A 24,994-nucleotide genomic window follows, 5' to 3' on the forward strand; every position below is an offset into this window, starting at 1 on the left:
TTATTTATTCATAGTTGAATATCTGAGGGCTGGGGTGCAATGAGCAAAATAACCCAACCAAAGACGAGGATCCTTAGTGACTGGCTTGAGATTGTGAATGTCTCCAATTGGATGCTCTCTAGTGAAGATTATTCATTTTATTTTTTTATTGCGTTCTTCACTGATTGTAAGGGCAGAGCACTGTGACAAATTCACAGGAAGGTACAAATAACAAACTTCACAAACGACTGATGGCATAATGGCAGAGATCTGTTTAAACAGACAAGAAACAAAACGGTAACATAAACAGAAAGCAACAATACCTGTCCACTAATTAATTGTTGCGCGGTTGCATAGTTCATAACAAAAGAGAGGAAAACAAAAACTCCAGCCAGCAGCAATCCTGGCAAAAAAATAAACCTCTGGGGTGGAGTCCGCAGTCCATTAAAACAGACGTAATCAAAGGAGAAAGTCAGACAAAGTCAGCCTTGTCTGTCTGCGGACAATAAACGGGACGTCCCAGTTGGCGCCCTAAATTTTTGTGTGTTGTTTGAGCTGTCATTCCTGCAGCCGGCCACAATATGTGCATCCACTGCGGGATAGTGAGAACAGTGAGTGTCGGCCTATCTATACAGTCGTAGTCAATGACGTCACATGACACTACTTGGATTGCCACATAAATACTGAAAGTGACGTTAAAAAATAAATTCTTTTCAATTAAAGTCAAAATGAAAAAACATCAGAAAAATAGCATTCTTGACATAAAGAAAAAGCTTAAACTAAAATGATGTTGTGGACTGTAGGGTGCGGTCCAGCTCCCCAAACCCGACAGACATTCTCAGACACAAGTGCAAAAGCACTAGAGAGATTTTATTGAGGGAAACTCTTCAGTAAGCATTTCCCACTGCAGCCACAAGTTTAAATACAATAAGCACACAGCAATACTGCCTTCTTCTCTCTTCCTCTCTCTCTGTCCTGGTCACTTCTCTGCCTCCTCTGCTCCTCCTGGCAAGCATTGTACCCCTTCCTCTTGACTCTGGCTCTCGGAATGAAGGCAGTGGGTATGCAGAGCAGGCAGTTCCAGGTCAGGCAGAAGCTCAACAAAATAGGGTTATGCTATCCCCGCAATAGCCCCTGGCAGGTCCCCCGGTACCCAACACGGCTGAGCAACCAAACTCCAACAGCCAGCGTGCCCTATGGGAATCTGTGGCACTGCGGCAACCTAGGGGGGCTGCCATTTGGCAATCCGGGGGAGATAATACCCTGTGCACACTCTTTCCCATGGTCCATGTATTATGAAGTCATCCCAGCGGGGGCCCTTATCCATCCGTATGCCACAATATTGCATAAACTAAAGATCTTGTACATATCCACTATTGAAAGTATCCTGCCAGGCAGGGGCGGATTAAGACCTTTAGAGGCCCTAAGCACTTAAAAGATTTTGGTGCCTCTATATATATGAGCTGCACTCTCTCTCATGTGGACGACTGAACAGGACAGCCAACATGACCAAGGCAAGAATGATCACGTGAGCCTCAGTGGACGGTGTGGCAGTTACCAGATTTGCATTTTGTTGTATTCCCAAGATTAATATACAGTACACTACATGGACAAAAGTATTGGGAAGCCTGACCATTCCACCAACAGGGCCTTTAATGACGTTGCATTCAAATCCATAGACTTTAATATGGAGTTAGTCCCCCCTTTGCAGCTATAACAGCTTCCACTCTTCTTGAAAGGCTTTCCACAAGACTTTTGAGTGTTTCTGTGGGAATTTGTGCCCATTCATTCTGTAAAGCATTTATGAGGTCAGGCACTGATGCTGGATGAGAAGGCCTGGCTTACAATCTCCACTCCAGTTCATCCCAAAGGTGTTTGATGGGGTTGAGGTCAGGGCTCTGTGCAGGCTACTCAAGTTCTTCCACACTTATCTCATCCAACTATCTCTTTATAGACCTTGCTTTGTGCACTGGGGCCCAGTCATGATGGAATAGAAAAGGGCCTTTCCACAAAGTTGGAAGCATAGCTTTGTCCCAAAATGTCTTGGTATGCTGAAGCAATAAGATTGCACTTCACTGGAAGAAAGGGGCCGAGCCCAAACCCTGAAAAACAGCCCCACACCATTATCCCTCCTCCGCCAAAACTTCACAGTTGGCACAATGCAGTCAGACAGGTGACGTTCTCCTGGCATCTGCCAAACTCAGACTCGCCCATCTGACTGCCATACAGAGAAGTGTGATCCGTCACTCCATACAACACATTTCCACTGCTCCACAGTCCAGTGGCGGTGTGCTTTACGCCACTCCATCTGATGCTTGGCATTGGACTTGGTGATGTGAGAGGCTTGCATGCAGCTGCTCGGCCATGGAAAACCCATTCCATGAAGCTCCCGCCACACAGTTATTGCCAATGGATGTCTGGAACTCTTCAGCTATGGAATGAGCAGAGTGTTTTGGCGACTTTTACACACAATGCACCTTAGCGGGCATTGACCCCACTCTGTGGCTTTATGTGGTCTTCCACTTCATGGCTGAGTTGCTGTTGTTCCTAACCTCTTCCACTATCCAATAATCCCACTTACAATTGACCTTGGAATATCCATCACGGATGAAACTTCACAAACCATCGTATTGCAAATGTGGAATCCTGTTACAGTACCCCACATTTGAAGTCACTGAGCTCTTCAGAATGACTCACTTTGAGTCACAAATGTTTGTAAATGGAGACTGCATGGCCAGGTGCTAATTTTACACGCCTGTTGCACTGGGTCTGATTGAAACCTGAATTCAATAATTCAATACTTTTGTTCATAAACTGTATATCATTGACCTTTATTATTACTATTATTATTATTAAACATATATGAATGTAATTTATTCATTTGATGTGGAAGCCCCTGTTTGGGGAACCTAGTTTGGGTGCATCATTTGCAGCTTTGCACCGTATGGTCCATGGTAAATCCAGCAATGGAAAATTTCTATGGTGCCTCCCTTTCCTTGATGTCCTAAGCACGGCCTTGCTTTGCTTATTGGTTAATACCGCCCTGCTGACAGTGTTTATTTGATATTTGGACTAAACTCTTCACACATTATACACTTCCCGACATTATTAATATAACAAAGAAAAGGTTTCTGCTTTAAGTATGTGTTCAGCATTTCTTGCCTCGCATTTCCTTTCATCCTACACTTACTCAGATCTTTGTAGACACGGTACACACATGAAATGTATGTACAGTAAACCTTCGTTTATTGCGGTTAATCCATTCCAGACTCTACCATGATAAATGCATTTCAGCAAAGTAGGATTCTTTATTTATAAATTGAATATTTTCACAGTTAGAGCATAGAAAACCTGTTTACGACCTTCTAAATACGTTTTTTAACATTATTAGAGCCCTCTAGACATGAAATAACACCCTTTAGTCAAAAGTTTAAACTGTGCTCCATGACAAGACAGAGATGACAGTTCTGTCTCACAATTAAAAGAATGCAAACATATCTTCCTCTTCAAAGGAGTGCGTGTCAGGAGCAGAGAATGTCAGAGAGAGAGAGAGAGAGAAAAGCAAACAATCAAAAATCATTAGAGCTGTTCGGGCTTTCAAGTATGCCAGGCACCGCCGGGCAAAGCAGCTGCAAGGAAGGCAGCAATGTGAAGGTAGTCTTTCAGCATTTTTTAGAGGAGCGTCCGTATCCTCCAGGCCAGTGTGTGAACAGCCCCTCTGCTCACACCCCCTCCGTCAGGAGCAGAGAATGTCAGAGAGAGTGAGAGAGACAGAGACAAGCAAACAATCAAAAATCAATACGTGCTGTTTGGACTTTCAAGAATGCGAAGCACCACACGGGAAGCATATCGTATCTCATTGAGGAGTTTTATTTAATACGTAATACGTGCTCTGATTGGGTAGCTTCTCAGCCATCCGCCAAAAGCGTCCCTTGTATGAAATCAACTGGGCAAACAAACTGAGGAAGCTTGTACCATAAATTAAAAGACCCATTCTCCGCAGAAATCCGTGAACCAGTGAAAATCAGTGATATATATTTAGATATGCTTACATTTAAAATCCGCGATGGAGTGAAGCCGTGAAAGTCGAAGTGCGATATAGCGAGGGATCACTGTATTCCAAATAATGATATACTGTATTATTTACCCTATATAACCAGGCACCTCACACGCAGATAAGGAGCATTGGCTTGAGCTGAGAGAACTTTTTGCTCGAATTGAGCTCCGTCATTGATGGGGTAGCAGGCTGCTTGCTGCTTCTGCTGATGGACACATTTACAAAACAAAAGACGCTTATGGAGAGGTGCGAAGGAATTTAAGGTGGGCCAAGATTACAAGTTTTTTCATAGGCTTCAGGGATTCTAGTGTTAAACAGATTTCTCAGCACACTAAGAAGTAAACCTTTCTAACTTTTATGCAACATCTGTCCTCAACCATGTTTCCTGTGTCTGCATGTTCTTGTAGCAGTTTATTTTAAAGTAACAACTGGGGTCTACTGTAAAAGAAAATGGCATGGACAAAAACGATGACACCCTCAACCTCATATTTGATGGCATAACCTTTAAAGGCCATTTGAGCACACAAGCGATTCCTGTAGCTCTCAGTGAGACGTCTGCTCCTGTCCAGAGGTAGTTCGGCCTACTTGTCATGAGCAAACTTCTCTAGCTGTGTCAGTTGTGAAGGGGTCTTCTCCTGACTGCATGTTTCACTTATTTCCATAGATCTTCGATGGGATTCAAATCAGAGCTACTAGAAAGGCACTACAGAATAGTCCAATGTTTTGTTCTCATCCATTCTTGGGTGCTTTTAGCTGTGTGTTTTGGCTCATTACCCTGTTGGAGGGTCCATGACCTCTGACTGAGACAGAACTTTCTGACACTGGGCAGGATGTTTCACTTCAGAAAGTGCTGATGCAGAAAAGCAGGCCTAAAACACAACTTAGCCTCCTCCATGATTCACAGTCGGTATGCTGCTCTTTTCTTTGAGAGCTTCATTTTTTTCACCTGTGGACACTGAGGTGATGTGATTTGCAAAAAAGCTCCAGTTTTCTCTCATCGGTCCAAAGGGCATTCTCCCAGAAACATTGTGGATTGTCAAAATGCATCTTAGTAAATTCCAGTCAGGAATTTATATGCTATTCTTGTAGAGAAAAGCCAAGCAAAATGACATATTTTATTGGCTAACTAAAAAGATTACAATATGCAAGCTTTCGAGGCAACTCAGGCCCCTTCTTCAGGCAACAGTGGAGTCCTCTTGGGTCTCCTTCCATTGAGCCTACTGTCACTTAAAAAGGAATGTACGGTATGATCAGACACTGATAGAGTTGTTGACCTTGGAGTTCATGTTCTATCTCTGTGGAAGTTGTCTTTGGTTTTGTGTCTGCCATTCTTACAATCCTTCTGTCCATTCTGGGGTCGATTTTCTTCCAGCAGGCCACTTCCAGGGAGGTTGTCCAGAGACCCGTGAACCTTAAACTTAATAATATTTGCTGTTGTTACAGGACCATCTAGCCTTTGCCTTTAACATTCTGGTCTATCATTTTCTTTCTGATCTCCTCAGATGACTCTCTCCTTTGCTTTCTCTGGTCCTTGTTCAGTGTGTGACACACGGTGACACCAAACCTCAGAGTGACGACTTTTCTCCGTTTAAAATGGCTGAACGACTGACTGCACGTTTGGAGACATGTGGGATATGAATTCAAGAAAACAGTGAGTTTAAAAAATCTCTCTAATCCAATTATTTAGGATCTTTTCTAGAGGTCCCAACAAATATGTGCAGGCCATTTTAGAAGATCCTTGCAGAATAAGCAGCACTCGATCTCTTGTCACACTCGCTTCGCTTTACTGGATGACATGTCAAAGGCCTAAAGGTACACAGGGGACAATTGATTTTCACTTCATTACTTGTCAGGAGGCACTTTTTAAATCATCTGTAAGGGGACAAGCACATTTGTCCAAGTCTGTATATATAGGCTGATGGTATCATTATTTCATTTTGTGTGATGCAATAATTTAACAGTTTAAATGGCACATATAAAACTGATTAACTCTTTTATTGATATTTCACTTTTTGCCCTGCTGGTCTCTGTTTACTCACTTCAGGCCTTTTCAACACATTGTTAGCTTCCTTTGGAAATCCAATTATTGTTAATTGCTTTGTGAAGCTGCCAATGACAGAGCTCACTCTGTAAAGCGGTCGATTGATTGGCCCGATGAAGAATTCCATTTATTAAAGCACCTGCTCCCCAACTTTGCCCATGCCTGCCATTCTGGGTTTGATGCCCGCCAGTCTCTAGTGCTGATTACACAGCACACTGAAGCTCTTTGTGTGGCTCAATATGGACATCAACCTGCTCCCTGAGGTTGCTATTAGAAACCACTTGTCTCCGGTCAAAAAGCCTTCAGTAATGCTGACCGCCGAAAATGTAACATGCGTGGCAGAGCAGAAGTAGCCTCTCTGAGTGAGTGAGCCACCTAATCAGCCTCCTTCAACTTCTTGGAGAAAGCTGTTTCACGAGAGGCGGGCAATTGAGCCCCGTTATAATGACGTCTGCTGTTGGAAATGATTGTGGCCACTTTATCTGAAATGATTGCTAGAGAGAGAGAGAGAGACGCGGTGAAGTGATTAGCCGAGTCTTAAAGAGGATGCGCTTCCCTGCTGTTGAATTAATGAGGCTGTTTTTAAGGCTTGTGCTTATCTTGTGTTGGGCACTCCAATCAAGCCAACAAAACTTTCCTTAACCTATTTTAACATTTGCCATTTTCCTGTGAGTAAGTCACTGACTGGAGTGTCAAAAATCGCTCTGCTCAGCAGTCAATAGAGAAAATACTGAAATAACTCGGTAACATTGTGACTGAGGGTACGTATGACAATTTGACTACTACTACTACTACAAAGGCCTCCCCCAAAAACTCTTATTGCTGGCTGTTACTGCTGTTCTTCCTACCATCAACATCCAATGAGGAAACAGGATGTCAGGTTATATAGCGCCTTGATGTGTGGAGTACAAGTCATAGGAGGTTCTGCTCAGGCTTTATAACACACTGGTGAGGCCTCATCTGGAGTACTGGGTGCAGTTTTGGTCTTCAGGCTACAAAAAGGACATAACAGCACTAGAAAAAGTCCAGAGAAGAGCAACTAGGCTGATTAGAGGACTGCAGGGGATGAGTTATGAGGAAAAAGTAAAAGAGCTGAGCCTTTAGAGTTTAAGCAAAAGAAGAATAAGAGGAGACCTGACTGAAGTGTTTAAAATTATGAATGGAATAAGTCCAGTGGATCGAGACGGTGACTTTAAAATGAGTTCATAAAGAACAAGTTGGAAACTTGTTAAGGGGAAATTTAACACAAACATCAAGAGGGTTTTCTTCAGAGAACCACAGAGTCATGGAATAAGTGACCAAGTAGTGTGGTGGGCAGTAAGACTTTAAGGACTTTCAAAACTCGACTTGATGTTATTTTAGAAGAATTAAGTGGATATTTATTGGCCTGTTCTCATCCAGATTGTTCTAACGTTCTAATGGCAGTCAGTTTGTGTTTCCCTGTGCTAGGACTGTTGTTGCCATTGCCATCACAGTGGCACTTTCACCAACAGCAATACTTTTGCATATGTAATGTACTGAGGCACTGGTGAGGCCTCATTTGTAGTCATGGGTGCAGTTTTGGTCTCCAAGCTACAAAAGGATAAAGCAGTGCTGGAAAAAGTCCAAAGAAGAGCAACCCCGGGCAGGCAAGCATCGATCTATTTATTGTAGCAGCTCTAAACATCTAAAGGCATCACAGACCAGACAGACAGCTCAAGTTTCACTGCTGTGCGATATGCCTGTTGAAATTTTTTGTCTGCTGCACACCGCAAATAGGCGAGATTAAAGTGCGGGTAAGCAAAACAAGTTACATTTTTGTAATAGCGGACAAGTGAATCCACTAGAACAAACTCTAAGGATATCCAGGATTTACTGCATATATGTATGTATTAATATATAAATATATAACCTGTTCAACTGCTTGTTAATGCAAATATCTAATCAGCCAATCACACGACAACGACTCAATACATGTAGACATTATCAGGATGACCTGCTGAAGTTCAAACTGAGCATCAGAATGGAGAAGAAAGGGGATTGAAGGGACTTTGAAGGTGGCATGGTTGTTGGTGCCAGACAGGCTATCTATTATATAGCATATTTCCTATCTATCTATCTATCTATCTATCTATCTATCTATCTATCTATCTATCTATCTATCTATCTATCTATCTATCTATCTATCTATCTATCTATCTATCTATCTATCTATCTATCTATCTATCTATCTATCTATCTATCTATCTATCTATCTATCTATCTATCTATCATATAGTGCCCTTCACATCTATCTATCTATCTATCTATCTATCTATCTATCTATCTATCTATCTATCTATCTATCTATCTATCTATCTATCTATCTATCTATCTATCTATCCTGAGGGAATCCTGAGCACATAAAAAGACAAGTATTATATTTTATTGCGCACTAGAACTTATGCCTGTATATTTTTAATGTATCTGATAAAGCTCGAAACCCCCAGTGCATTATAAGTCAGAGGTCAGGTATGCACAGAAGGGTGGGAAGTGCAAATTCTCCTCTTCCAGATAAGGAATGTAAACTTTAGGCTGTAAGTATTGGTATCAAGCACTGGACCAGTACGAGGCAGGAACTGGGCCTGTCAAGCGAGTGAGATGTATAGGAAGGATGCTACACCCATTCAGCTGGGAAATATTGGTGGAACCAGTTGGAAGCAGGATTGCTGGGAATGGAATATTGGGAGTCAGATGAGGAAGACAAATGTGTTGGGAGATAAGAACTGTAATAAAAGTAACTTTTGCCCATCTCTGGGCGCTCATTTCACTTGATTTGAGTCTCTGTGTGCATCACGTAATAAAGCCGGATTCTGCTGCCATTCCTGAGCCTTCCTTTGAAGACTGGGCGCCACACCAGCAACAACAACAACAACATTTATTTCTATCGCACATTTTCATACAACAAAGTAGCTCAAAGTGATTTACAAGATGACAAAGGCAAAGAAAAGCAATTATGATTCAGACAGCAATCCTGATGATGGTGTTGGAGCCGTACGCATCTGGAGAGTCGTGGGTCAGCAGAGTGAATAGAAGTGGGTTGAGTACCCAGCCTTGGGGTGGGGGGCGCCAGTGCTCAGCATGGTGGTCCTGGAGACGGTGTTACCAGTGCCTGAGGTCCCTCTGCCAGGAAGTCCAGTTGCATAGGAAAGTGCATTAAATTCTAGCAGAGCCCACTGTCGTATGAGCTTCTGAGGGATGATGCTGTTGAACTCTACGGACTGCATTTAAACACGAGTGTCTCTTTTGTTACAGCACTACCCATAGAGCACTTTGCCTCACCCTCACAGCACCAAGGACACACGAACACAGACATTTTCCAAAAAAAATCAGTCATCAGCAAAGCTCAGCAGTTGTCTTGCACAAAAGGACGGCACTGCAGGTCACTTATGTAGGAGTGAGGAAGCCTTTCAGAAATAAACGCTGCTTCTGTTAGAATGTCAGCCTCCGTTTACAGCACAAACATGCAAAGGTTACCTGCCTGCCACTCAGATGGCCGGTTTTGAACTACTGCGGCCTTTAACTCTGGAGAACTCCAAATAGCTCTTAATGAAAATGGCATCTTAAAGAGTGTTTGCACAAATAATATGCTTTTCTCGTAACCTTTTCTTAAGGCCAACATGCAGGAATGAAGTCGACAGCTGTCTGCGTTTCTTCTGAAATGTTTCAAAGGCAACGGAGGAAAATCCGCACGCCCCGTGCCACAGCTGGAAAATGGTGCCGGATGAAGCTATTAGTTAAATATCAAAATAATAAATCGTTCTCGAGACCTTTAATCCTACATGAAAATGACAGGCCAGTATTGTCGTTTCATGAACACACAAATCTGGGATTGCATCTGCAGGTAAGAAAATGTAAAACAGTCGAGCCGTCTCAGTTAAAGCAGAAGGAGATGAAGAGGAGACCTGACTGAAGTGTTTAAAATTATTAAGGGAATTAGTACAGTGGATCAAGATGGTGACTTTAAAATGAGTTCATCAAGAACACGGGGACACAGTTGGAAACTTGTTAGGGGTAAATTTCTCACAAACATTAGGAAGTTTTCTTTACGCAGAGAACCATAGACACTTGGAATAAGCGACCAAGTAGTGTGGTAGACAGTAAGACTTTAAGGGCCTTCAAAACTCGACCTTAGGAATCATAGTGGACTCAACTCTATCAACTGCTAGACAGTGTTTAAACGCCATTGGTAAGGCAAACAGAATGTCAGGTTATATAGCGCCTTGATGTGTGGAGTACAAGTCACAGGAGGTTCTGCTCAAGCATTATAACACACGGGTGAGGCCTCATCTGGAGTACTGGGTGCAGTTTGGGTCTCCAGACTACAAAAAGGACATAGCAGCACCAGAAAAGTTCCAGAGAAGAGCAACTAGGCTGATTAAAGGACTGCAGGGGATGAGTTATAAGGAAAGATTAAAAGAGCTGAGCCTTTACAGTTTAAGCAAAAGAAGATTAAGAGGTGACATGATTGAAGTGTTTAAAATTATGAAGGGAATTAGTCCAGTGGATTGAGACTGTGACTTTAAAATGAGTTCATCCAGAACACGGGGACACAGCTAGAAACTTGTTAGGGGGAAATTTCGCACAAACATTAGGAAGTTTTTCTTCACACAGAGAACCACAGACACTTGGAATAATGCAGGGATGGATTAACCATTATGCAAAATCAGCACGTGCTTAGGGCAGCAAGGGAAGGCGGGTACCACTGACATTTTCCATTGCCAGATTTATCATGGACCATACTAAAAGGTGCAGTTGAACCATTTTCCACAAAAAGGGGCTCCCACATTACATGAAAAAATAACATACATATATATACAACAATAAAAATAAAAATAAGAGGTTAACGATATGCGTTAATCTTGGAAATACAAGAAAATTTGAATCTGGTAAGTGCCACCCAGTCCAACTAGCCATTCCCCATGGCTCCATCCGCATTGAAGTGAAGCAGGACAGCGAGGAGGGACCTGCCCGACTCCCCACTCCTGTCGTCATGCTTCCCCCTCCCCTTGGTCCGCAGCCAGTGTCTTGGATTAGTGTGAATCTACAGTCATATGAAAATGTTTGGGAACCCCTCTTAATTCTTTGGATTTTTGTTTATCATTGGCTGAGCTTTCAAAGTAGCAACTTCCTTTTAATATCTGACATGCCTTATGGAAACAGGAGTATTTCAGCAGTGGCATTAAGCTTATTGGATTAACAGAAAACAGGCAATATGCAACATAACAAAATTAGACAGGTACATAAATTTGAAAAACAGAGATATGACATCAATACTTAGTTGAGCCTCATTTTGCTCCTTTGAGCCTCTAGACGCTGGTCCTCCTATATATATCCTATTTGATGAGTGTCTGGATTCTGGATGGAGGTATTTTTGACCATTCTTCATACAAAATCTCTCCAGTTCAGTTCAATTTGATTGCTGCCGAGCATGGACAGCCTGCTTCAAATCATCCCATAGATTTTCGATGATATTCAAGTCATGGAACTGTGAAGGCCATTCTAGAACATTGTACTCCTCCCTCTGCATGAACGCCTTTGTAGATTTTGAACTGTGCTTTGGGTCATTGTCTTGTTGGAATATCCAACTCCTGCGTAACCATTGCCGGTCCTAAGCCCGGATGAAAAAGGAGGAAGGTCTAGCAACCCCACCCCGTAAAACCCCAACGCTATAGAGACGCCAAAAAGAGAAACAGAGACTAACTTCCTGGAAGATGAAGGATCTCCGACAGCTCGGAGACGCATGACGCTAGATGGTGAAAGCCGAAAGGAAACCACCGAGCTGACTACCCTTCTTTCGACCAGGAGAACCCTTATCGGTACATGGAATATCAGGACCATGTACGAGACAGGCAAGACGGCACAGGTAGCTGCCGAGATGAAAAAGAACAATCTGATCATGCTGGGCATCAGTGAAACCAGATGGACACAAGTTGGACAGAGAAAACTAACGACAGGAGAGCTGTTGCTGTACTCCGGGCATGAAGAGAGAAATGCACCCCATATGCAGGGAGTAGGCTTCATGTTGTCCAAACAAGCACAGAGGGCACTGATTGGATGGGAGGCGCACGGCCCCAGGATCATCACAGCATCCTTCAGAACCAAACACAAGAAGATAAAACTCAACGTCATCCAGAGTTACGCTCCAACCAATGACTCTGATGAAGAAGATAAGGACTGGTTCTACAAAAGACTGCAGAAAATCGTAGAGACATTTCGAGCCAGAGACATCGTCATCCTTATGGGAGACTTCAACGCCAAGATTGGATCCGACAACACAGGATATGAACAAGTCATGGGGATCCATGGGCTGGGAATGATGAACGATAATGGAGAGAGATTTACGGAACTGTTTGCACTCAATAACCTGGTCATCGGAGGTAGCATCTTTCCTCACAAGCGGATCCACAAAAGCACCTGGGTATCACCGAACAACTTGACAGAAAACCAGATAGACCACATCTGCATAAGTAAGAAGTTTAGAAGATCCCTTCAGGGCATTAGAGTTAGAAGAGGAGCAGATATGGCTTCCGACCACCACCTAGTAGTAGCCAGTATGCAGCTGAAGATGAAGAAGAACTGGAAGGAAACAACACAGTGTAGAGTGAAGTATGATGTCAGCCGTCTAAAGATCTCCAGTGTCAGGGAAGAGTTTGGACTTCAGTTGAAGAACAGGTTTAAGGTGCGACAAGAACTGCACCAGGAAGAGGAAGGAAATAGTGTACAGATCAGTTGGCAGGCTGTAAAAGAGACATTGAGAACAGCCTGTCAAGAAATGGTCTTAATGAAGAAACATCATCACAAAGAAAGGATCACAGCTGTGACCTTGGGAAAGGTAGAAGAGAGAAAACAGAAGAAAGTGTCAGTCAACAACAGCAGGACTAGGGCATCAAAAGCCAAGGCCCAAGAGGAATATGCAGAAGCCCATAGAGCAGTGAAGAACAGCATTAAGAAGGGCAAGAAAGACTACATAGATGGACTAGCAGCTGAAGCAGAACAGGCAGTGTATAACGGCAACATGAAACAGCTGTATGACACAACTAAGAAACTATTTGGAAAGTACAACAGGCCAGAGCGACCCGTAAAAGACAAGGAGGGAAAGGTCATCATAGGACTAGAACAGCAGATGAATAGATGGGCTGAACTTTTTGAGGAGCTTTTGAATAGACCAGTAACACCAAACCCTCCAGACATCAACCCAGCCAACTAAGATCTTCCCATCAATTGCAGTAAGCCAACCAGGGAGGAGATCAGGAAGGCCATCACCCTGATGAAGAATGGGAAGGCAGCCAGACCTGACGACATACCAGCAGAAGCCCTGAAAGTAGACCTGGAAGCATCAGTGGAGATTCTGTACCCCCTTTTCGAGAAGATCTGGGAGGAGGAAGAGATACTGACTGACTGGAAGGAGGGTTACCTAGTCAAGCTTCCAAAAAATGGGGACCTCAGTAATTGTAACAACTACAGAGGCATCACACTTCTGTCAGTGCCAGGCAAGGTCTTCAACCGGATCCTAATAGAACGGATGAAGGGAATCGTTGATCCACAACTACGAGACTACAAGCAGGCTTCCGGCAGAAGCGATCATGCACGGACAAGATTGCAACACTGCGCATCATAGTCCAGCAGTCCTTGGAGTGGAACACACCGTTGTACATCAACTTTGTCGACTATGAGAAGGCGTATGATAGTGTGGATTGAGGGACCCTGTGGAAGCTCCTCCGGCACTATGGCATCCCAGCCAAGGTGGTCAACCTGATCAAGAGCTCATACGAGGGAATAACCTGCAGAGTGATCCATGGAGGGCAGCTTACCAACAGCTTCCAAGTGAAGACGGGAGTCCGACAGGGATGCTTGTTATCCACATTCCTCTTCCTCATCTCTATCGACTGGATCATGAAGACATCCACCAGCGAATGCAGGAATGGAATCCAATGGACCTTGTGGAGCCAATTGGAAGACTTAGAGTTTGCCGATGATCTCGCACTTCTCTCCCACAGTCAGCAGCAGATGCAACAGAAGACCAGTGAGTTGGCAGCCACATCATCACAGGTTGGACTTAACATCCACACGGAGAAGACCAAGATTCTTAAGATCAACTCCAACAGCAACAACCCAGTCACCCTGAATGGAAGTTCCCTGGAGGAGATACAGTCCTTCACCTACCTGGGCAGCATCATCGACCAGCAGGGTGGAACAGATACAAACGTCAAGGCAAGGATCGGCAAAGCAAGAGCTGCCTTCATCCAGCTCAAGAACATCTGGGCTTCCAGAGAACTGACCTTGACCACCAAGATACGTCTGTTCAACGCCAATGTGAAATCAGTACTGTTGTACAGGGCAGAAACCTGCAGGACAACCAAAACCACCACCTGAAGCATCCAGACATTCTTCAATACCTGTCTCAGAAAGATCCTCCACATTCGCTGGCCAGACACCATCTGTAACACCAACCTATGGGGAAGGACCTACCAACCTTCAGTAGCAGCAGAAATCTGGAAGAGAAGATGGGGATGGATAGGGCATACCCTACGTAAACCACAAACTAGCATCACCAGACAGGCTCTTAGATGGAACCCCAAGGAAAGCGGAAGAGAGGCCGTCCAAGAAACACCTGACGACGCGACCCTGACGCAGACATCACAAGGATGGGCTACACCTGGAGTCAACTAGAAAGAATGGCCCAGGACAGAAATCTCTGGAGATCTACCTTTGGCGACCCATACCCGGGAAGTGGTGGAGGACATAAAGGAAAGGAAAGGCGTAACTTCAACTTTGTGACCGATGCTTGAACATTATCCTGAAGAATTTGTTGATTTTGGGTTGAATTCATCTGACCCTCGACTTTAACAAGGACCCCAGTCCCTGAACTAGCCACACAGCCCCACAGCATGATGGAACCTCCACCAGATTTGACAGTAGGTAGCAGGTGTTTTTCTTGGAATGTGGTGTTCTTCTTCCACCATGCAAAGCGCTTTTCGTTATGACCAAATAACTCAATTTTTGTCTCATCTCTCCAAAGCACTTTGTTCCAAAATGAATCTGGCTTTTCTAAATGAGCATTTGCATACAACAAACGACTCTGTTTGTGGCATGAGTGCAGAAAGGGCTTCTTTCTCATCACCCTGCCATACAGATGTTCTTTGTGCAAATGGTGATGAATTGTAGAACGATGTACAGATACACCATCTGCAGCGAGATGTTCTTGCAGGTCTTTGGAGCTGATCTGTGGGTTGTCTGTAGGCATTCTCACAATCCTGCGCATATGCCTCTCCTGTATTTTTCTTGGCCTGCCAGACCTGCTGGGTTTAACAGCAACTGTGCCTGTGGCCTTCCATTCACTGATTACATTCCATACAGTTGAAACTGACAGTTGAAACCTCTGAGCTTTTTGTAGCCTTCCCCTAAACCATGAGATGGAACAATCTTTGTTTTCAGATCTTTTGAGAGTTGCTTTGAGGATTCCATGCTGTCTGTCACTCTTCAGAGGAGAGTCAAAGGGAAGGAAGCACAACTTGCAATTGAGCATCTTAAATACATTTTCTCATGATTGGACACACCTGTCTATGAAGTTCAAGGTCTTAACCAGCTTAATCCAACCAATTTAGTGTCACAAGTAATCAGTATTGAGCAGTGACTGGCATTCAAATCAGCAAAATTGCAAGCGGACCAAAATTTTTGCACAGCCAGTTTTTCACATTTGTTTTAATTTCAAAACAAAAGAATATGGCGTCACTAAAATTCTTTGTTTAGAAAAACACCCCAGCGCTCCTAGGAAATTTCCTAGGAAATGAAAGGCATACCACTGTTATCTTTTTTGTTCAAAGTAGAGTAAATTATTATGCAGGCTGAGTGGGGTTCCCAAAATTTTTCATATGACTGTATCGCTCCGGGAAGCGAACTTTGATTCTTAGCACGATGACAGAAGTCACAAAATCAACCAGAATGTTGAAGCAAATTCTAGAAAAAAGTCTGATCTAAATCCGTTAAGTAGTTCTCTCGTTCGCTAACTAAGCAGAGGTAAGTTACGCCCCAAGGCTGGCGCTCAAGTGAAGAGGGCCCCACCCCCCTCCCTCGGGCCACTGCGTCTCTCTCGGATTCACTCAAACAAATCGGAACCAAACGTGAACTTTGATACTTAGTGCGATGACAGAAGTCGCAAAATCAACCAGAATGTTTAAGCAAATTATAGCAAAAAACCCGATCTAAATCCATTAAGTAGTTCTCTCATGAAAAGCGGACATACAGACTGACAGATGTTGGATTTTACAGTACATATAGAAAGATGAACAGATTTACCTGTAAGGTAAGACAAAGGCAACAAGAGAAGACAGGCAAAAAGAAAAACGTTTGAAAATTGCGAGCGAGAAGTTCTCATCCCTAAAGTAGAGGCATGTAAAGAACCGTCATTTGGGGGCCTCTATGTGGGTGTCACCAAGAGGCACAGATAAGCTGAATGGCAATATGTTACTACTGCCACAGAAGGCGTGATCTCTGCCAGCCTGAAATTTAAAAAAAAATAAAAAATAAAATGAAATAAAAAGAAGGTCCAACCTCTGGCAAAGAAGGGCAGGTTATGAGTGCAACGGGACGGGGAATAAGCACATCTGTTCTTTCTGCTTTTGATCTGCGAATGGCAATTGCATTTTAGAGGATTCATTAGGCAGCATTTTGCCAGAGCAGTCCTGTCGCTTGTCAGTCACGTCTTGGACAACGTGTGCGTTAATGAGATGTCCCTGCTTTTCATTCTTGCATAGGGCCCTCATTAAGAAATTCATAAGGCTGCAGTGTTGACACAAAGGGGGTTTTATTTTTGTACCTTACAATACAATACAATACAATACAATACAATACAATACAATACATTTTTGTATAGCCCAAAATCACACAAGAAGTGCCACAATGGGCTTTAACAGGCCCTGCCTCTTGACAGCCCCCCAGCCTTCACTCTCTAAGAAGACAAGTTTGGTGAATGTTGAATGTTACTAGCAGCACTTGTCGCTCAGATACAGTGGAACCTTGGGACACGAACGTCTCGGACCACGTACAAATCAGGTTACGACCAAAAAGTTTGCCAAACTTTTGCATCAGTTCATGACCACACACTCGGGTGACGAACAAACCAGTTTCCCTTCTGGGTCGTATGTGCCGATGATTTCCACACATGTTCAGTCTCCCTGTGCATTCGCTGTGCATCGAGCGAGAGAGATAGTGCGAGAGAGAGAGAGAGAGAGCATGAGAGAGCGAGCGAGTGAGAGAGAGTGTGAGAGAGAGAGAGAGAGAGAGAGAGAGAGGGCTGGCCGCATAAGACCGAGAAGGCAGTTAAAGAATGCATTGGGCTTGTTTTTAAAGAGACTGCTTCGAGCATTGTTTTAACCTCGTATTTAATAAAGACGTTTTTCTATTGGATTTCCACTTCACTTCTGTTTACAGTGATCGGTTCTCAGCGTGTATTTTTGCAATGTTACTTTTCTTGGTTGTTTATTAAATTATGGATTTTTCAAATGTTCATATTTTTCCTGTGCTTAACACTCATTAAAAAAAGTGTTTACATCGAGCGGTTTGTAGCGCAAGGTTTTCTCAGTGTTATTCAATGTTTTTACATTTAGTTTACTATTACACTGTGCATTCTGTGGTATAATTAACTATTTTTGTGCTTAAAAATATTTTAATATATATATATATATATATATATTACATACAGTTTGTACGGTCTGGAATGGATTAATTGTATTTACATACAATCTTATGGGGGAAATTACTTCGGGTCACGAATTACGGTCGTGACCCAAGGTTCCACTGTACCTGGTTTGTAAATATGGGGTCTATGTCATTAAACAGGTTTACACGGATGCGGAGGGGCTTGTGGGATTTGTAGTTTGTAGTTGTCAGCCCTGTACATGTTAAACTGGAAGAGAAGGCGGTGGTGGGACTTTTTGACTTTTTCCCTATTCCACCAACTGCATCGTCAGCAGCAGCTACAAACCCTTTACGAACTGCACGGTCATCGAGATGGTGGTGGGTATTTGGGTGCAGACTGGATTTATTCCTGGGGTCCCCATGATAAAATAAACAAATATTCAGACAGTGTGAATCTTAGTGTCCCCACGACCGCTACATAGTGGGCTGGTGGTTGGAGTTTTTAAACATTCCTGATTACAGAATTCCAGCACACTGTTGTATGGGAATGAAGATCACGAGACCACAGAATGGAAAGTAATAGGAAGATTTGCACAGCAATGATTTAGAAAGAGGCTACAGGGTTTGTATTCCAGAGACAAAGAAACTGCAAAAAGTGTAAAGTGGGTGACAGAGGAGGGAAGAAGTGAGAGAAATTCCACACGTTCTAAGCACAGACCTCAGCTGGAGATAAGAAAAAAAACAGGAGGAAGCAGGAATGTCAAACCTGGACTGCATGGATTGGAACGAATCAGGTCCTGACTATATGGCCATTTGCACAGCCTTCAAGCAGCACTCAGCATGCCATGTTGTGTCAAACCATTAGAATATGAATAGGCTGGAGGACATGAGACTGATGTTAGGAGTAGTCATAAGCAGTCATGAGTAGTGATAAGGAACACGAGCTTCACACTCCATGCTCAGGCCCAAAGTCGAAAGAGCTTTAGGTGACAAAACGGAACATGGCAGTTAAGGTGGGCGCAGTGTGACCTTTACCAAGGACAGCTTGTACTAATTAGAGGCTCTTATTTCCACCATCTTCACTCCGACCTGCTCCTTCACAGGGGAAACCAGAGGCAAGAAATTCAGAGGGAGAAAAAAAAAACAAGAAGAATGGACCACATAAAATACATGAGGTTTTGTTTTTAATTATTCAATTTGCCCCCCTCGCCTTAGGATATCAATACCACATTTATTTATATAGCACAGGGATTCCCAAACTTGGTCCTGGAGACCCACTATGGCTGCAGGTTTTTGTCCCAACCAGATTCCTAATCAGTGACAGCACCTCATAACTCTGATCTCATTTAGTTAGCTGGTATTGTTTCTCTTATTCTACATTCAGAAAAGCACAGCAGTGTGATTAATTACATTTAGAAATATTTCTAATTGTGCTGTACATTTAAATGCTTAACTCTGTTTTGTTGATTTCATTATATTTTGCTCTTTCTCTGTACAGTTTGCTCCCTTCATTGCATCTTAATAATGGCAATTAAAAACGAGCAGAGCAGACAACGAGCTGAACATCACTGAATAATCAAAAGCTGCAGCTACTTTACTGTCAGACCCACTAATTAGTGAATAATGGATTAATTAAACAAATAGAACACCTGGAAAAGTAGAATGAACATCAAGATGAAAATATTGTTAAAAAGAAAAAATATACATTATTCCCATATAACTACTTAGTACATTTATATATATATATATATGCATCTTCTCCTCATGTCTGTGTGGGTTTCCTCCTACAATCTAAAGACATGCAGGTTAGGGGGACTGGCGATTCTAAATTGTCCCTAGTGTGAGCTTGGTATGTGGTTGTGTGTGTGTGTGTGCACACCCTGCGTTGGGCTGGTGCCCTGCCTGGGGTTTGTTTTCCTGCCTTGCACCCTGTGTTGGCTGGGATTGGCTGCCCGTGACCCTATAGATGGGATATAGCGGGTTGGGTAATGGATGGAGATATGTATATATATATATATATAGTGGAAGTTGACCCGGACACAGACAGGCGGACATGTTCATCTCACCCACAATCACGTTTATTTACAATTAAAAAGTGCACCACAAAACCCCCAAAAGTCCCCAAAGTCCTGGCCACACAATGCCTTCCTTTCTTCAGGCCACCTCCTTGCCTTCTCCAGCTCAGTCCACTCCGCTCCCGACTCTCGCCCTGAATGAAGGGAGGCGGCCCCTTTTATCCGCACCCGGATGTGCTCCAGGTGCTCCCCAGCAATCTCCCTGGACACGCCCCAGTGTGGCGGAAGTGCCGGTTGTTCCCCCGGAAACTCTCCGGGTGTCCCTGCTTCTCTTCCCCCAGCACTTCCTGGTGTGGCGGAAGTGCTGAGGTCCAGGGTCCCCAAGGCATTGGGGTGCCTCCTGGCGGTGACCACAGACCCCTACAGGGTGGGGCTTCCATGCCCTGAACCCATGGCCCCCAAAGCAAACAGTAAGGTGGCCCCCATGTGATCCCAGATGGGCACACGCCCACTTCCGCTCCTCCAAGGCGTCCCGGCCGGGTCGTGGCCCCTGGCATCCTCGACGATATATATATAAAGTGGCAGGAGGCTGGGGGCCAGACCCAGCCGGGACGCCTGGAAGGACCGGGAGGCAGTCCATACATTGCCACGAAGGGGCAACCAGCTTGGATAGTGAGGGGACCATGGAGACGGAGCGAGGAGGCTCAAACCCATTGGGGCCCGTGGCCACCACCAGGGGGTATCGTGGAGCCTGGGAGATCTGCACTTCTGCCACACCTGGGAAGATGGAGGAAGGACCTTTCAGGGACACCCGGGCCACACTTGGAATTGCTGCCGGAAGGACATCAACAAGCACCTGGAGCACTTCTGGGTGACTATAAAAGGGGCCGCCTTTCTTCTGTTCACTGGAGCTTCGTCCTACACCAGCACCCAGCTCTCGCTGCCTGATTGTGATGTCCTTCCGGCAGCAATTCCAAGTGTGGCCCGGGTGTCCCTGAAAGGTCCTTCCTCCATCTTCCCCAACGCCCACGGACGTTAAAAAGCCCGTGTAAGGGTGAAGGGTGCGGGAGCACTGTATGTGTGCCACAATTTATAAATAAAATGTGTGCTTTTTGTATAACTGCGGTGTTTGTCTGATGGTGTTTGGGCTAGATCTCACAATACAAGATATATATATATATATATATATATATATATATATATATATATATATATATATATATATATATATATATATATATTGTCACACACAAGTGAATAGGAGGCAACTGAAGGGCTTGGAGATGAAAGATAATACATCTGCCCAGGGGGTGGCGGGGTGCACTAACGCTCTTTCTAAGTTCCCTGCAGACCTTTCCCGGGAAATCCCACCAGGAGCCACCGCCTTGACTCGGGACACCCCACTTCTCGTCCCGGCCCCGAGGACGACATCACTTCCTATAAAGCCTCACCCCTTTTGTCCCAGGTTGGGACAAAAACCTGCAGCCACAAGGGGTCCCCCACTCTTCCTTTTGATTGTCGCCCCCTGCATCCCGACTGCATCCAGGAATGCTTCCAGGGCCAAAATGTGGAAACACTTCTGGGTCATGTGGGAAGCGCCCACTAAAAGCACCCAGGGACCCCCAACAAGGCTGCACTTCCATGGACGCCAGGGGGCATGGTCTGGATGATGCTGATGGATGCAGCCAAGATGGGGGACGGTGAAGAGGACGGCGACTGCTGGAGTCACCGCCAGCAATGGGTGAGATTAGGGCTGTTCGATATAACGATATATATCGGATGACAATATGAAAACGTCTATCGCTGCACGTTACGCTATCGTTTGTTTCGTGGTGTCGCAAAATAAACTGTTTACGGCAATATTTTTTTCATTGTTTTGATGGCCACCACGTGGATGCAGACACACTAGCATGGCTGATGAAGACGAGGCAACACCAGGTAGCTCCACACAGAAGGACCTTGTTCCTAAACGAGGGGCTACCTCTGTAGTATGGAGATGGTTTGGATTTGAAGAGTCTGACACGGACCAGAAAACGGTACTGTGCAAATTATGCTGCAAACCGATCGCTACCACAGACTCCAACACGACAAACCTCTTCTACCACCTCCGCAAAAAGCACGTGAGCGAGCATGCAGAGAGTTTACAACTGAGAGGCAAAAAAGAGCCGTCAGGTGCTCAAAATACACCACGGACTCAAACCTTAAAACAGGCTTTTGCCCATGGGATGGCTTATAAGAAAGACTCGCGAAGATGGAAGGACATAACAGCGGCCATTACAACTTACATGTGTGAAGATATGGTCCCCTTTTACACCGTTGAGAAAGAGGGGTTTCGCGCATTAATAAAACTGCTCGACTCCAGGTACATAATTCCCGGCCGAAAACATTTCACACAAGTTGAGTTGCCTCGTTTATATTACGAGTGTAGGGCCAAAGTAGAGGATGAAGTCCACAACACTGCATACTACGCTGCAACAACGGATATGTGGACGAGCCGCACAACGCATCCTTATATGAGCTTGACAGTGCATTTCATCCGAGACTGGACACTCTACAGTCGATGTTTGCAGACAAGTTATTTTCCTGATGATCATACAGGAGAAATGATAGCCAGAGGCCTCAGGGAAGCTCTTGAGTCGTGGGGACTGCATGAGGATCGTCTAGTGTGTGTCACTACGGATAATGCTGCAAACAACATCCTTGCACTTCAGCTGAATGAGTGGACACGCTTACAGTGTTTTGGTCACCGTCTCCACCTAGCCTTTGGTGAGTGTCTAAATGCAAAATCATATTTCAGTAATAATAAACAATAGCAGGCCACGTAGGATATTACAGTTGTAAAGGTACTATTTAAACGAGCATGTTAAAAGCTTGGAAGATTAATTGCTACCAAAACAATTTGCTTAAGGCATAATTTTCCTGCAGCGTTTGCTGTCAGCGTTAATCTTGTTAAAATTACGTTTACGCCACAACTGCATTAACACGGCAAATCTCCGTTAACGAGTTACCGCGGATGCGCCCGTGCTTGGGGCTGGACGGCATCAACACGTTAGCGCCGTCCAGTCCCACGCACGGGGCGATCAGCTGTAACTCTTTAACAGAGATTTGCCACACTACGATGTGCAAATTAACATTTTACTAGAATGTAGCCTAAAAAATATTATATTTAATATTATATATTTAATATATTTTTGTCGTAAGCCTTATTGCTGCTACAGTTTGAAGTACAATGTTTACATTTGGTTTTGACAGTTAATGTTAGACTTGTATTTATTTTGTTTAAAGGGTTTATTGGCCTTATATAGTTTAGTTGTTAGTGCTTTGATCCTTTTATATTTAATATATGTTGTGAGAGTTATTGCTGCTACAGTTCACATTTTGTTTATGTCAGGCATTTTATATAGCAGTATTTTATATTGGGCCTTTAGTAATTTGTTTTTGAAAAGTGTTTTATATTTGATACATTAACATTTTATGTTTACATTCTAAGTCAAACATTTGCTCAAATGTTCTAAATAAAAGAACAGAAATAATTACAAGTTGAGTACTTCTCATTTTTGATTTTTTTAATTTAAATGAAAAAAAAGGAGTGGTGATTATATAAACTATTCACTGAATACAAAGAAAATGTACTATATCGTGATATCGGGATATGAAATGAAATATCGGGATATAAGATTTTGGTCATATCGCACAGCCCTAGGCGAGATGGAGAGGGAGTTGTGCTGGGCTTGTATGGGAGCAGAGGAGGAACATTAAGGACCCCATGACCGTTTGGTTACTCTGATCTTATCTCTGAATTTGAAATCACTGTTTTTATTTAAAGCAGACTTTGCACCGCAAGATTCGTACTTTTGTTTTGGTCTGGATTTTAATAAAAGCACTTCCACTTTTGTGCCAACCGCTTTCTCAATGTCAGTGTCCTCATTGGTGTGTTCATGAATATCAGCGGTTTCCAAATTCAAGAGGCTCCCAAAAGCAACTAGGAAATACGGAAGCCAACCGGGGCTGTCACAGACTGATGGGCAAAAATGGAAAATTTATGAATTTAAAATTAAATCTACAACACAATAAAGTGGATGGCAAAGTGCTGTCTTGCAGTAAGGAGATCAGGGCTCACATCCCTGCGTGGAGTTTGCATGTTCTCCCAGCAGCATTAGGCACAAGGGAGGAAGCAACTCCAGACAAAGTGTCATCATCAGAATTATTAGCCAGCCAGCCATTTATCTATTCATTCGTTCATTTTTCGGTCCTTTTAGCTCTTCTTTTTTACTGTAAATATGGAGAGCCGGCAGCATTAAGTTCGGCTCAAGAACCAAAATTGGACAGACTGTCTATAATATTATTAGCATTATTACCCATCCATCCAACCAGCCATTCAATTTCAATCTGCTTCCTTCTATTACAGAGTCACAGTGAGCCAGGATACTTATTATGATTAGAATTATTACTGTTAGGGGCAGCACGGTGGCGCAGTGCTAGTGCCGCTGGCTCACAGTTAGGTGACCTGGGTTTGCTTTCTGGGTTTTCCCTGCGTGGAGTTTGCATGTTCTCCTCGTGTCTGTGTGGGGTTCCTCTCAAAGTCCAAAGACATGCAGGTTTGGTAAATTGGTGATGCTAAATTACATGCCCTGCAATGCAATGCATTTGCCCTGTGATGGACTGGCACTCTGTCCAGGCTGTGTTCCTGCCTTGCATCCGATCCTGTACCCGCCACAACCCTGGTCTGGATTAAGTAGGTTAGAAATGACACAATAAAGTGTGCAGAAAGTGACAGGTCTGAGTATGTTCTGAACCCATTGTATCAATCTACACTCAATGGCCACTTTATTAGGTACACTTTGCTAATCAGAACAGTCAGAACTGCAGTAATTCTTCATGGCATACATTCAACAAGGTGATGGAAACATTCCTCAGGGATTTTGCTCCATATTGACATGATAGCATCACACAGTTGCTGCAGATTTGTCAGCGGCACATCCAAGATGTGAACCTCCCATTCCATCACATCCCTAAGGTGCTCTGTTGGCTTGAGATCTGGTGAGGCCATTAGAGTCCAGTGAACTCATTGTCATGTTCAAGAAAGCAGTTGGAGATGATCTGAGCTTTGTGACATGGCATGCTATCCTGCTGGTTAGTGGCCATTAGATGAGGGGTACACTTGATGGACTAAAAGCCAGAAGTCTACGTGACCATCATCATCAAGTCCTTCCATGAAAACCCTAAATACAAAGAGGACTGTTT

The 24,994-nt window shown here is 43.8% G+C and overlaps 1 protein-coding gene across 4 annotated transcripts in view; it reads right to left on the minus strand.

The window, feature by feature from the left end:
- The window catches only part of LOC120532350 (sodium/potassium/calcium exchanger 2-like), a 335,842-nt gene that overhangs the window by 25,332 nt on the left and 285,516 nt on the right, over positions 1-24,994 (minus strand). The window lies entirely within an intron of this gene.

Source organism: Polypterus senegalus, chromosome 7, assembly GCF_016835505.1.
Source record: "Polypterus senegalus isolate Bchr_013 chromosome 7, ASM1683550v1, whole genome shotgun sequence".
In the NCBI taxonomy this organism is placed as follows: domain Eukaryota; kingdom Metazoa; phylum Chordata; class Cladistia; order Polypteriformes; family Polypteridae; genus Polypterus; species Polypterus senegalus.